We start from the raw sequence: 12,549 nt of genomic DNA, 5'->3' as shown, positions 1-12,549 counted from the left end.
GTGACCAAAATACCTAATGAGAACAACTTAGAGGAGGAAAAGTTTATTTGGGGCTCACTGTTTCAGAGATCTCAGTCTGTAGACTGCTGATTCCATTGCTCTGGGCCCAAGCTGAGGCAGGACACCATGGGGAAAGACTCCAGTGGAGGAAAGCTGTAAAGCTCATGGCAGGAATCAGGAAGCAGAGAAAGAGAGGAGGCAGAAGGGGCTGCAGGAAGGACAACCCTGCCAGGGTAAGCCCCCAGTGACCCATCTCCTCCAGTCATGCTGCACCTGACTGTCATTACCACCCAGTGAGTCCATAACCCAGTGGTTATGGCTCTCATTCCTCAATCATTTCACCTTGTATACTCCTGCATTAAAGAGATTTGTGGGGATACTTATATCCAAACCATAACATAAATTAAGATATTCAGTTGAAGAAATTTCATTAAGTTATAATACTATTGATATGTGCATTTATAAACACTCAAGATGTTCTTGAAAGATTAGTTTTTCCAAATATCAAAAAATTAAAATACAACAAGGGAGATAATGTGTCATTGGCTTAGGAATACATAAATAAAGGAACAGAACTAAGATTCCAGAAACAGGTACAAGTGGCAGAGAAAAATGGATTATTTAATAATACTAGAAGCAGCAGGATAAGGATAAAGAGGAGTGGAAGTGAAGAAAATAAGTCAAAACTATATGTCAACAGATATAGGTGAACTTTCTTAGGTGTATCTGCCAGTTCAGAGCTTCCTTTACTTTCTAGATTTATGCTTCCTTATAAATTTAAGGAGTAGCATGTTAGCATGTGTCTCAAATATCAGATAAAATTTTATATTTCTAAGTTTTTGAATATGTTCTCAAATATACTATTACTCTTGCTATAAGAGCTTAAATAAGAAGTACAATTCTAATATTTCTGCAGTTAATGCACAATCCTTTAGGGGGCATATTTCTATAAAAAATACTTGATTTTTGGCTAAATTTTGAAATGTTAAATCATATATTTATATGTGTGTGTGTGTGTGTGTATATATATATATATATATATATATTTTTTTTTTTTTTTGGCAGTGAGGTTTGAACCTCACTCTCTACCACTGAGCTAAATCCCCTTTCTTTCCCTTACAATCTTGCTAAGTTACCTAGGCTGACCTTGAACTTTCAATCCTCCTGCCTCAGCCTCTGGAATCATCATCACATTTGGCTTAGATTCTTATAGGAGATGTTATTTAAAAGCATTTAATCTGTAAAACTGGTTGTATTTCAAATCCCAGATACATCTCATAAGCTTTTCTAAGGGATAAGAGTTAAATTTCGAAGTTAAAATTTTGGTGAACTCAAAAAATGGGCCAAATTTCTCATATTTCTCATACAGTCTGTTTTTCCCTACAAATTTATAATCTGTAGAATGGGAAAATAACAATACTTTCCTAGTATTGTTGTGAGTTACTTCATATAACTCTGCTGAAAATGAAGCAACAACTTTGGCTCAACACCATAGGATTCCCTAGTTTAGAGGGGCACATCAATTTTGTTTGTTTTCACATTGATTATGCCAATAGAATATTCTAAGAATTAAATATCATTCATTTATTTTTGATGTAACTGGAAAATCCTGTTTTCCTTCACCCCTACCACATTTTATTTTTTTCCTTTTTGTACCCAGGGATCGAACTCAGTGGCACTTAACCACTGAGTCATATCCCCAGGCCTTTTTTTTATTTTATTTTATTTAGAGACAGGGTCTTGCTGAGTTGCGTAGGGCTTTGCTAAATTGCTGAGGCTGGCTTTGAACTAGTAATCCCTCTGCTTCAGCCTCCTGAGGCATTGGGATTACAGGTGTGTGCTACCCCACTGGGTTCCTTAACAGTTTTGAAAACCTCACTTTATCTGAAAACATACTCTTTCTCTGTACAGCAACTATTATCTCTTCCGTGGAGACTTAGAAGATATACACACCAGAATTGTTCTTCTAAGATCAAACAGAAATTCCTTTGTTCATTTCAAACATTGTTGGTTGTTCGTGAACACTCCCTGAGATCTTTCTGAAGGCATGTATTCCTTCCTAATGAATCCATCCACTATTACAGAATATGGAAATGTGAGCTTATGTTGTGAGGCTGGCTTCCAAAGGTGGACTGGGCACTTGAGAAAGTCCACTGAGTGGTTTCTTTCTGAAGGCACCAAGCGTAAGAAAAATCAGACATTTACAAAGTGCCTTCCAACCATCCTTGGGGCAGGCATCTTGTGACTGTCTGGGAGTAAGCCTGGAAACAAAAACCTGAGGAACCCAGGACTACAGGAAAGAGTCTTCCTGCATCCTCCATGATACACATGTCAACCAAATCTGGAACAATCAAATCTGGAAATATAAACCTTCTTATTTGTACTGTTTGATGATAAATCCCCATTACTTAAGGTAGTTTTGATCTCATATCTCTGACTTAATTCTGATATACTGTCCTCGGACAGCATTCTAATTTCTTGGCACACAGAGTAAGCAATAAATAAAAATGTTTTGAATGTAAATAATAGAAAATGATTTGCCCTCTCATATTCAGATGCCATCTGACAAAAATATTGCTGCTTCAGGAAATAACTGCAAAGGAAATAAGGTCCTTGTATAGCACAGATTAAAAACCAACCTACACAACTTTTACACAGTGGGTATTTCATCTTAAATTAAGGGAAAAATCATTAAACAAATTTATTGCAGTTTGTGTAGATTGGGTAGCCATTAAGATTTACATTGACTAAGTTTTTTTTCAGCTGCTAGAATGAATAAAATGCTATAAATGGGATCCAAAATGCTGAACTCCTATTTTAAAAATGATTCATTTCATTAATTGTTTTCATGTTCTCAATAATTCACTATTATAGAGCAGAAAGGCCATTGAGTTATTTGATTGTAATTAGGTTGTTCCTTTAACATGTTTTATGCCTCAGTATTTTTTATGCCTCCAAAAAATCTTATGCTGGCTTTATATAAAGCTGTCCTTGAATGAAATTGTATTCTGCCTCAAAACATAATATTGCACTAGAAATTTGTGTCCTTCATCCAAATTGTAGATGTTAAAATAAAATGAAAATAATATTTTAATCGATTTATTTATACTACATATTTGCATATTAAATATTTTTAGACATTGAGAACAACAAAACAATCAGACTTTTGTAAATTACTAAATATATTTATATATATTTCTGTAATAAATATATGTATTGATGTTCTGATTAGTCAAATTATAACTAATTATTTTAAATGCATAGTCAATATTTTATGTATTTCTAAAATTTTCTTCAGAGATCAGAATGTTTCAAAAATCCTTTATTGTTCTAAGAATTTTAAACATTATTATATGATGTCAATACAATACAAAGTGATCCCTTTAAAAGGAAGAATCTCAGAAAATCACATCTCTTAGTTTCCCTATGGAAAAGTCATACCTCAACTATACTGCAATTTGCCTGCAAATTTGTCCATTAAAGGAGACTTCAGAGGTTCCATTGGGAAACAAGTCTGGTCCTTCCAGCACACCATAGACAGGTGTTTCTATATAATAGTATATTCCACCTTTGAAAGGCAGACTCAGCAAAAACTAAACCAAGTCTGCACATACTTTCTTCCACACATTTGAAAGAAAAAATTCGACATCTTTTCTCTAAAGAAAGTTAACTTCCAATATTTCATGAAACTTCTTCATATTTACTGTTTTTGGATTCTTCTCATGTCATCATGATTACTAGTGCATTTTATTGTCAAATCTGAAACTGAATGCTTTTTTTTGTTTGTTTCAGATAGTGTGAGAGTCACTACAGAATCGTGTAAAACCAACATTCTTAGTTGTATTATGTAAGTCCTGAGATTGCTTTCTTTTTAGGTACTGCCATTCCATTACCATATTGTGTTGCCAGTTAGGGCATAAGTAAAAATATTTTAGAAGTTCTTTATTTCTGACAAAACACAGACTTGAGAGAAAAATGTTCACTCAATAAAGGTAAGACTTTTTTGTACTTATGATACATATGCCAATTTGTGTTCTGAAAAATTCTGCTTCAGTCTTATGCTTCAGAATTCCTTCAACTATAGGATTTTGGTTTGTCATGGAATGGTTATGAATTGTTCCAAATACCCATTATTTAAAATAAAAGATCTTGTGTAATTTATTTTCAGTAATATGGACTTCCTTTAGTTTTATATCCATAGTGATAATTTTCAACCATTAGAATAAATGTTTTCAAATGTTTTGTAAAGGTAGCTTTATTTTGGCAGTGTCCTAAGACGTATTTAATAGAAGATAAGATAAATGTTTTAGTAACGTATGATTTAATTAGGATAAGCATTTGTCAATGCTGTTTCAAGTATTGATATTTTTATTGAAATAATATATTAAATTTATTTTAGAATAAGTTTGCACAATATTATATAAATAGTGACTTGTTAATTCTGTTTCCTAACTCTGAAGGTAGACGTCCCTGCAAAGGATTTCTATTTGTTTACCATGTTTTATTGCTAGATGTGAATATCTGGTGTCTTGAGAAAATAGCCTTTAGACTATAAATCACTTATGACTACAAAAATGCAACAGCTTTACTCTAATTGTATAATGAACTCTTGTGATACGATACTTCAAATAAATATTAAAATGCTGCATTATCTGTAACCAGATGTCTCAATTTTCCAATTCTAAGTGTTTCATCTCTGATCCATTTAAACAGTTTCACATTTTTCAAATACTTCAAGAAATCTTGAAATTTTATGATAATTGAGCAATTTCACCTAAGAATAATAAAAATGAAAGTGTGTATATTTTAACGTAGTCACATTCCCAAGTATGACAGCCAGATCTGAGTTGGTCTTAGTAGATTTTATCATGGCTTATCATGGGAGAATTCTTATTTCTTCTAGACTTCTGTGTTGCATGTAAGATTTAGAATGGATGTTTGGCTGAGCACATTCCAAAGGAGACTCTAAGGAGACCTTGTGGAGGATTAAATACCTGTGCTACACTTTGGGGGACATTTCAGCCTCACTCTCTGAGAGATATAAAGGGTGAGAAAGAACCCTAGGAGAACAGGCAGGCAAGAATCGATCCCAAGAAAGAGAAACTAGAGAGAGATAAAGCAGGATGCCCAGTGCTATGGGGCTAGCAGTGAGACTTGGAAGGTTGACCTTTGGCATGCATGACCTGCTTTAATATATCTCTGCAGATTGATGGATGATATTTCTGAAGAAACCATACAAATTCTGCCAAGAAAATAGCAACTTTAAATACCTTCCAGTTCAGGCCAATATGATCACCCAAAACTTTTCTAGTCCCCATTCTGTTTTTCTCTCACTGTGCCCCAAAGCTGGACATTCGGAAACTGGCTTTGGCAAGCCCTGGATTAAGAATGCTATAATGCTTACACAGAGAGGAAAAGAAGGTGATCACCCCATCTGTCCGGGACTACTGGCGAAAAGAGAGGTCTCAGTATGAAGTAACTATGGAATGGACATGAATTGACACTGTTTTAAAGATTTGAAATGATGGTGAGAATTTTTGTTTATGTGTTTGTTTGTTTGCTTTTGTACCTGGGATTAAACCCAGGGGTGCTTTACCATTGAGCCACATCCCCAGTCCTTTTTTATATTTTATTTAGAGACAGGGTCTCGTTGAGTTGCCCAGGGCCTCATTAAATTGCTCAGGTTTGCTTTGGACTCCCGATCCTCTTGCTTCAGCCTTCCTGAGCCACTGGGATTACAGGCAAGCACCACCGTGCCTGGTGCATGGTGAATATTTTTTTAGCATCTAAAAATTGCAGAAAAGTCAAGGTGTTTGCCCACGTTTTCAAGGAGTAGGGAAATAACTATCCTGATAGAGTGAATTTAAAAGCACAATGGATTACATTGTCATGTGTAAACTAAAAAGAACCAATAAAAATAAATAAATAAAAAAAGACAATGGTTAAAAAACATAAACTTGCTTTTTTCATTTTAACCTACAGTATATGCATATTCCCCGTAATAGTAACAGTAAGCCTGTCTTCACAAGGGGGCGCTGTTTTCATGGTAGCACAGCATGACTGATTGCAAACATGCAAATCTGAGCCTCCTCACACTTTCAGTGCCGTTCTTACAATACACAATATCATCTGTCATGAATGACAACAACCAGTGTGGTGGGCTCGGATTCCAGGTACATTACACATTTACAAGAACTATTTCCTTAGAAAAAGGAAGTTGTGGTCACATAAGCAAGGAAGACATTTGGTTTAGCAATGTCAAATTTCAAAAAAAGATGTGAGAAGAATACGAAACTGCAACATACCACAAAACCTACAGTGCTTCTCAGGTGACAGAGAAATAGGTCCAATCGATTCTAACATCCCATTAAACCCAGCCAGCAAACCAGGGAATGTATTGTCTGCAATAATGAAGCATTCCTCTAGAGACTTGGCCTTGGTAGAATAAATAAAAAGGGGTAATTCCTTTTATTAATTCAGTTCCCTCTGGCCATTGATAGGAATATATAGTCAGATTCCTGAAAATAAGCACAGTTGATGGAACAAGTCCTCTATAAATAAATAGAAATTGAAATATGATATGAATGACCAATTTTATTATATGAGGTATCTGAAGGTAATCAAAATTTCTTTTCTAGTTGTTAAAGTATATTTTGAGTAAATGGATGGGAACTTTCTTATAGTATTCAAAAGACTATTTATGATAAAAGCATAAACATTCAAGTTGGGGGAAAAGTAAAGATTTGACCTCTTCCAAGTATCAGGAAAGCATTGCTGCCCTGCTTCATAAATATGCCCAACCGCATGGAGAAACACACATATGAATCAAACCCTATTGCATCCATGTTAATTTTGCATATAAGAATATCAAAACACAATTAGCATTTGGTCAAATGTAAGCATGTCTAATGTGTTATTAACTTTAAAAGGATAAGAGAAAATTATACATATTTGATCACTACATGTGGAAGAATTGTTATGAGCTTATATGGAACAGAACTTTCTTGTCACTGAAATTATATGTTGGAAAGTTTTTGAGCATTGATCTTGTCAGGGTTATGGGGTATGATACAATGACTTTGTGAAGGTACATACACAGTCGTCTCTCAGTATCCTCAGGATTGGCTCCAGGACCACCTGTAGATACTATAATCCACAGATGATAAAGTCCTTTATATAAAATAGTATGGTATTTGCATATAACATACAAATATCCTCCTGTATATCTTTAAATCATCTCTGGATTACTTATACTTTCTATTACACTGTAAATGCTGTACAAATAGTTGTTATGCTGTACTGTTTAGAGAATAACAAGAACAAAAACATTTGTATATGCTCAGTACACCTGCAATTTTTTCCCAAATATTTTCAATCTGTTGTTGGTTAAATCTGCAGATGCTGAACCTGTGGATCCATAGGGTTACTATGCATGTGCATGTGAAAACCCTGAAATACATGTATTAAAGAGATTGAAGTTTACAAAAGAATATACCAAGCCAAATGGTAGAATATTTCAGAATTACCTTTTTCTTCTTATTTTAGTCTAGGATGATTATTTCATTCATCCTAATGGATTTAATGTCCACTGAAGCATTTCATGAAGCATGGTTTTAAAATATATTGAATGGCATTTTTTAAAACTTCCTATTACATTTCCTGTCCATTCGCATATGACATTGACAAGGTTTCATGAATCGATAAGCATGTGAGAAAGCATAAGAGGAGCCAGGGATATTTTTCAAGTTTCTTTTTGGGAAACCGGGAAGATGGTTCTTCAATCCATAGGAATGGAAAGAACAAAAGTTTTATGGGAAAACACTGTGAGTTCAATTTTAATATGTTAGAAGCTGAGAAACTAATGTGCTACTAAATAGATATGTTGATTTGTTTCTCAGGAATGAGATGTTAGGAGGACATATTGATTTGAATGTCACAAGCTATAAATCATCTTTGAAACTACAAGAATAGATGACTTCAACCACGAAAGGTATCGACTGAAAAGAGAAGAAACCTAAAAAGTGACTGCATAAATGCTAACTCCTGGGAGGGATATCTGGGAAAGTAGAAGGTATATTAAGGGTATGGTTGTGGGTAAAGGCAAGAAGGGAGTGCACTGGGGTTATCCACTCCATTAGGGAAATTCCAACTGAGAAAATTTTGAAGGTTTAATCAATAGAGCTCTGTGCCCTGAACACTACACACGGACTATTTAGTGGGAAGCCAAACCACTCAACTTGTTCCATCTGCATCCCACCTCATTCTCATCCTTGAACTCTATAGTTCGTGATTTTTTTTCACCAGCAACCTTGGACGTTGAGTATAAAGCTGTTTAAATCTTCATCATGTTCTGAGAAGATGCCAAACTAACTTCCTTTATTTGAATTTCATGTGTAGAAAGGCAATTCAAAACACCTTTATCAGGTGGTTGACTACCAAGAAAACATAACAGGAATATTCAGTCTAAAATAGCAAAATTGATTAAACTGCTACTCTCTTTCTGTAGAAGAAAGTCATGGACAATTTCTAGAGCCCCAGTATAGAGAATCTAATGCCAAGCTATAATGGTATTTTCAAAAGGACAAAGTCTACAACATATATTATGCTTTGGTGAGGCAGAAATTGATCTGTGGAATATGAATGAATTTAATTAAATTATCAGTGAGCTGGGTGACCTGTTATTGAAAGCCATATCAATGAGTCACTAAGGATTCCCAGTCATGCCAGAAGAACCTCATTTTATTCATTTGATAAACTAAAGGAATGATTTAGATATAAGACATTTGCATTTCAGCAAAATATGACTTTTTTTAAGACAAGAGGTGGAGAAATGGTTTCTGTGTAACAAGAACATTTAAATTGATTTCAAATTGGTTCAGCAGTGTTATGTTTCAAAAGAGAGGAAGTCCCAAATAGTGGAATCTACAATCAGCAATTTTTTTTTTTTTTTAATTTTTGCTGGCGATTGAACCCAGGGGCACTTAACCACTGAGCCATATCCCTAGCTCCCTTTTTTTTAAATTTTGAGACAGGGTCTCACTAGTTACTTAAGGCCTATGTTGCTGAGGCTGATCTCAAACTTGCAATCTACCTGCCTCAGTCTCTCAAGTTGCTGTTCTGTAATGTCCTCAATTTGTCACCTGCCTAGTTTAGATTTTTACAGTCTTGACTTAGTATGAGCTCCTATTGTAGGGAGAAGAATAGGAGATACTTAACAGTCAAAGGAAGTTATCTGATGTACTGTGAAATACAATTCTTGCAGAATTGTCATATGCAGAAACAACTAGGGTTGAATAACATCTTGCTATTTAATCAACCTCTCTTCTCTTTGTAGTATCACATGTGATAGTCACCACCGAGGATCTCATTGAAGAAAAAGAAAGGAAGGTTATACATGACTAAAGGATGGTATAATACAGTGATGAAATGTAAGATCAATCAACTGGAAAATACCTTTGGAGATATCTCTGTGATATGAGGTATCTTTCCCATTTACTTGACTATTTAATTCTCCATAAAAACACCTTTGAAATTCTCTTACTCCCTAAACTTTCAGTAAGAGGAATATTGAGATAAGATTTCTAGTGTTCCTGCAAACCTCTTCAAAATCATCATTCAACTAATCTTGTCCACATCAACTGCATTCACATGTACATTTTATGTATGAATATAAAAGTGCACTCACTGTCTTGCAGCATGTAGTACATTTGTTCTATCTTATACTCAGAATGTGTTCTTGAAGAGTCTTTGAGTGACAGACATATCTTACAGCAGTTGATAAAAATCAGGAAAAATCAGAGGATTTTTAGAACTTGGGTTCCCAAAATTCTGGTATAATTTCTACACAGATCTATTTCCATTGCTTCTTTTAAAATTTCCATTGTGTGCATTTTATAGTTTTACTTCTATTTCTAACTATAACATTAAATTTATGTGATTAACAGTGTGCATATACTTGAGTGGGGAGATTCAGCAATTTTAATTGATGGATTTTTCCAGCAGAAGTTTCTGGTAATCAGAATTGAAGAAGAAATGTGCCTGCAGAGTTAAATGAATTGGGAAAGTACAAACTAATGGTGAGCTGATATGATGCTTGTGACATTAAAGAGAATGTGGATGTGTCTGTGTGTGTGTGTACACCTATATGCCCACGTGTTCCAGGATGAATGAGTGAGAGAGTAGTTAGGTGGGGGTGGGGTTTGTTCAGAAATATACCAGGGTGTATTAATGTCATTTATAGATAACAGAGACATAATACATTGAAACATAAAATAGCTGCAGATTTGGTTTTACAGCATAAAATTCAACTATAATAGAGCTAACCATTAAATGTGAATTCAATATGCAAAACAACTATTATGTATTTAAGATACTGGTAGGATTTGTTAGCTCTTATGTGACTGTAACTTCAAATCTTTTCATGGATGCTCATTTACTGTGCTTTGGAATTCAAGGTGTCAATAAATAGAATGTCCTAAACAATAGCTATAAGCAATATTGCACAATTTTAAGAATGAAAAGTTATTAGTTTTTATCCCATTATGAAATTTAATTTTAACTCTACAGGTTTTAATAGAGCTTCTATTTCTAAGAAATTTTCAAAAAAGCAAAACCATGATATTGTAATTCTGCTATTTAAAAACCATTGTGTAATTAGTCAAGCAACAATTCTTTAATTTTTGTTCTACATTAGAATTCTGTCATAGACATTAAAAACAGAAATTAGAATAAGTGAGACTCACCAATGTGTAGCTTCCCCCACAAAATGATGAATGGCTGGAGGATGAAAAGTGTCAAACTCCTCAAGATTTCCCTGAAAGAGAAAATGAGAGACACCTTTTAATTCACATTTTCTGGAAGTTATATTATGTCAAATTTAAATCGGTTGGTATGATGAAAAAGAGCAGTAAAAAGTGGCACCTTATACATTGCTGAAATGACAAATTAATGCTAAAATGGGAGTCTGTATTAGTTCATTCATGTAAAGTATTATAGCCCATAATATTTAAAGAATATATATAATCTTACTGAGCACAGTGGTGCACGCCTGAAATCTATCTCAGCAGCCTGGGAGGCTGGGGCAGGAGGATCAAGAGTTCAAAACCAGTCTCAGCAAAAGTGAGGTGCTAAGCCACTCAGTGAGACCCTGTCTTACTTGAAGTACAAAATAGGGCTGGGGATGTGGCTCAGTGGCCAACTGCCCCTGAGTTCATCACCTGGTACCCACCTCCCCCAAGAAAAATATATATAATCTTAAAATATTTCTCTGATATAAATTTATGCTATAGGACATTAATTTGTTAATTAACCACAAATTCTTTTTGTTTTTCTAACTGACAATATGCTTTATTGAAGCACAATTTGAATTTTAAATATGAGATCTGAAAATTCGTCTTTGTTTTATATAAGAAAATAACCCATCAGAATTTTTCCTAATAGTAAACTACTGATTATCAATTTTTTTGTACATTCATAAAGAAATAATCTTATCAAATTATGATTATTATTTACAAAATTCCAGTTCCACATCCAAGCAACTGTGGTACCCTGGAATAGTTAACAACTTTCCAATTATAGCAAAGTAGAAAACATAAAACATCTGGGGTCACAACCAAGTTAAATAATATACAACAACATTCTTTCATATGCCAGGACAGAGAATATATGTTAACAGCTGAATATCTGCCAAATACAACTTAGAGAGAAGTCACCTGTAATTGAACATTTCACATAAAATCACACATTTAGGAGCAGAAAATTTGAATTGTGTTACAACAAGCCAGTGATCCCAGCTGCTTAATGATCAGAATGGTCATTTTCTTCTGGGGTCCAAAGTTCCTTCCAATCACTGATCATAAAGAAATAAGGTTTCAGAGTTCATCATTATTCCCCACATCAGTTCCCTTTCCCACATACATCTGAGATTCTGGTGTTTCTTTCTTCCTAGAATGTTCATTTGCTCCCTACTCAAATGTTCCTCATTCTTTACAAATGAAGCTCTAACCTCAACTAATCCAGGAAGCCATAATTCCTTATGAATTTCTATTTTACTTACAGGCTTGTTCTAATTTTAGCACATGCTTCACCATGTATTTTTCATATTTTCATATATTTGCCTTATTTCCTCTAATTTTTTTTTTTTAGTTCAGTAATCTTATTCTATATTCTGTATGCATTTAAAATCTAGTAAAATTTTGACTCATGATCAAGGGATATATATATGCACATATTACTCTACATTAGTTTTATATATATACACACACACATTTATAGACACACACACACACACCCAGAGAAAGAGAGAGAGACAGAGAGAGAGGGAATATATTTGGAGAATCTTAAGGCTTCCTGTCCATGTTTGACATGATTGGTGTCAAAGTATCCATTGGGTGACCAAGGAATGACTGGTTTTGAAAGGAAGAAATATTGTTCTTTTAAAATTTTAAAAATATATATTGACCAATTGCATCTGTATATATTTATGAAGTACAAAATGATTCTAGATTTTTATGATGGATTTTTTTAGTTGACACATAATAATTACTCATT

Source organism: Sciurus carolinensis, chromosome 14, assembly GCF_902686445.1.
Source record: "Sciurus carolinensis chromosome 14, mSciCar1.2, whole genome shotgun sequence".
NCBI lineage: Eukaryota > Metazoa > Chordata > Mammalia > Rodentia > Sciuridae > Sciurus > Sciurus carolinensis.
This window is presented reverse-complemented; position numbering follows the sequence as displayed.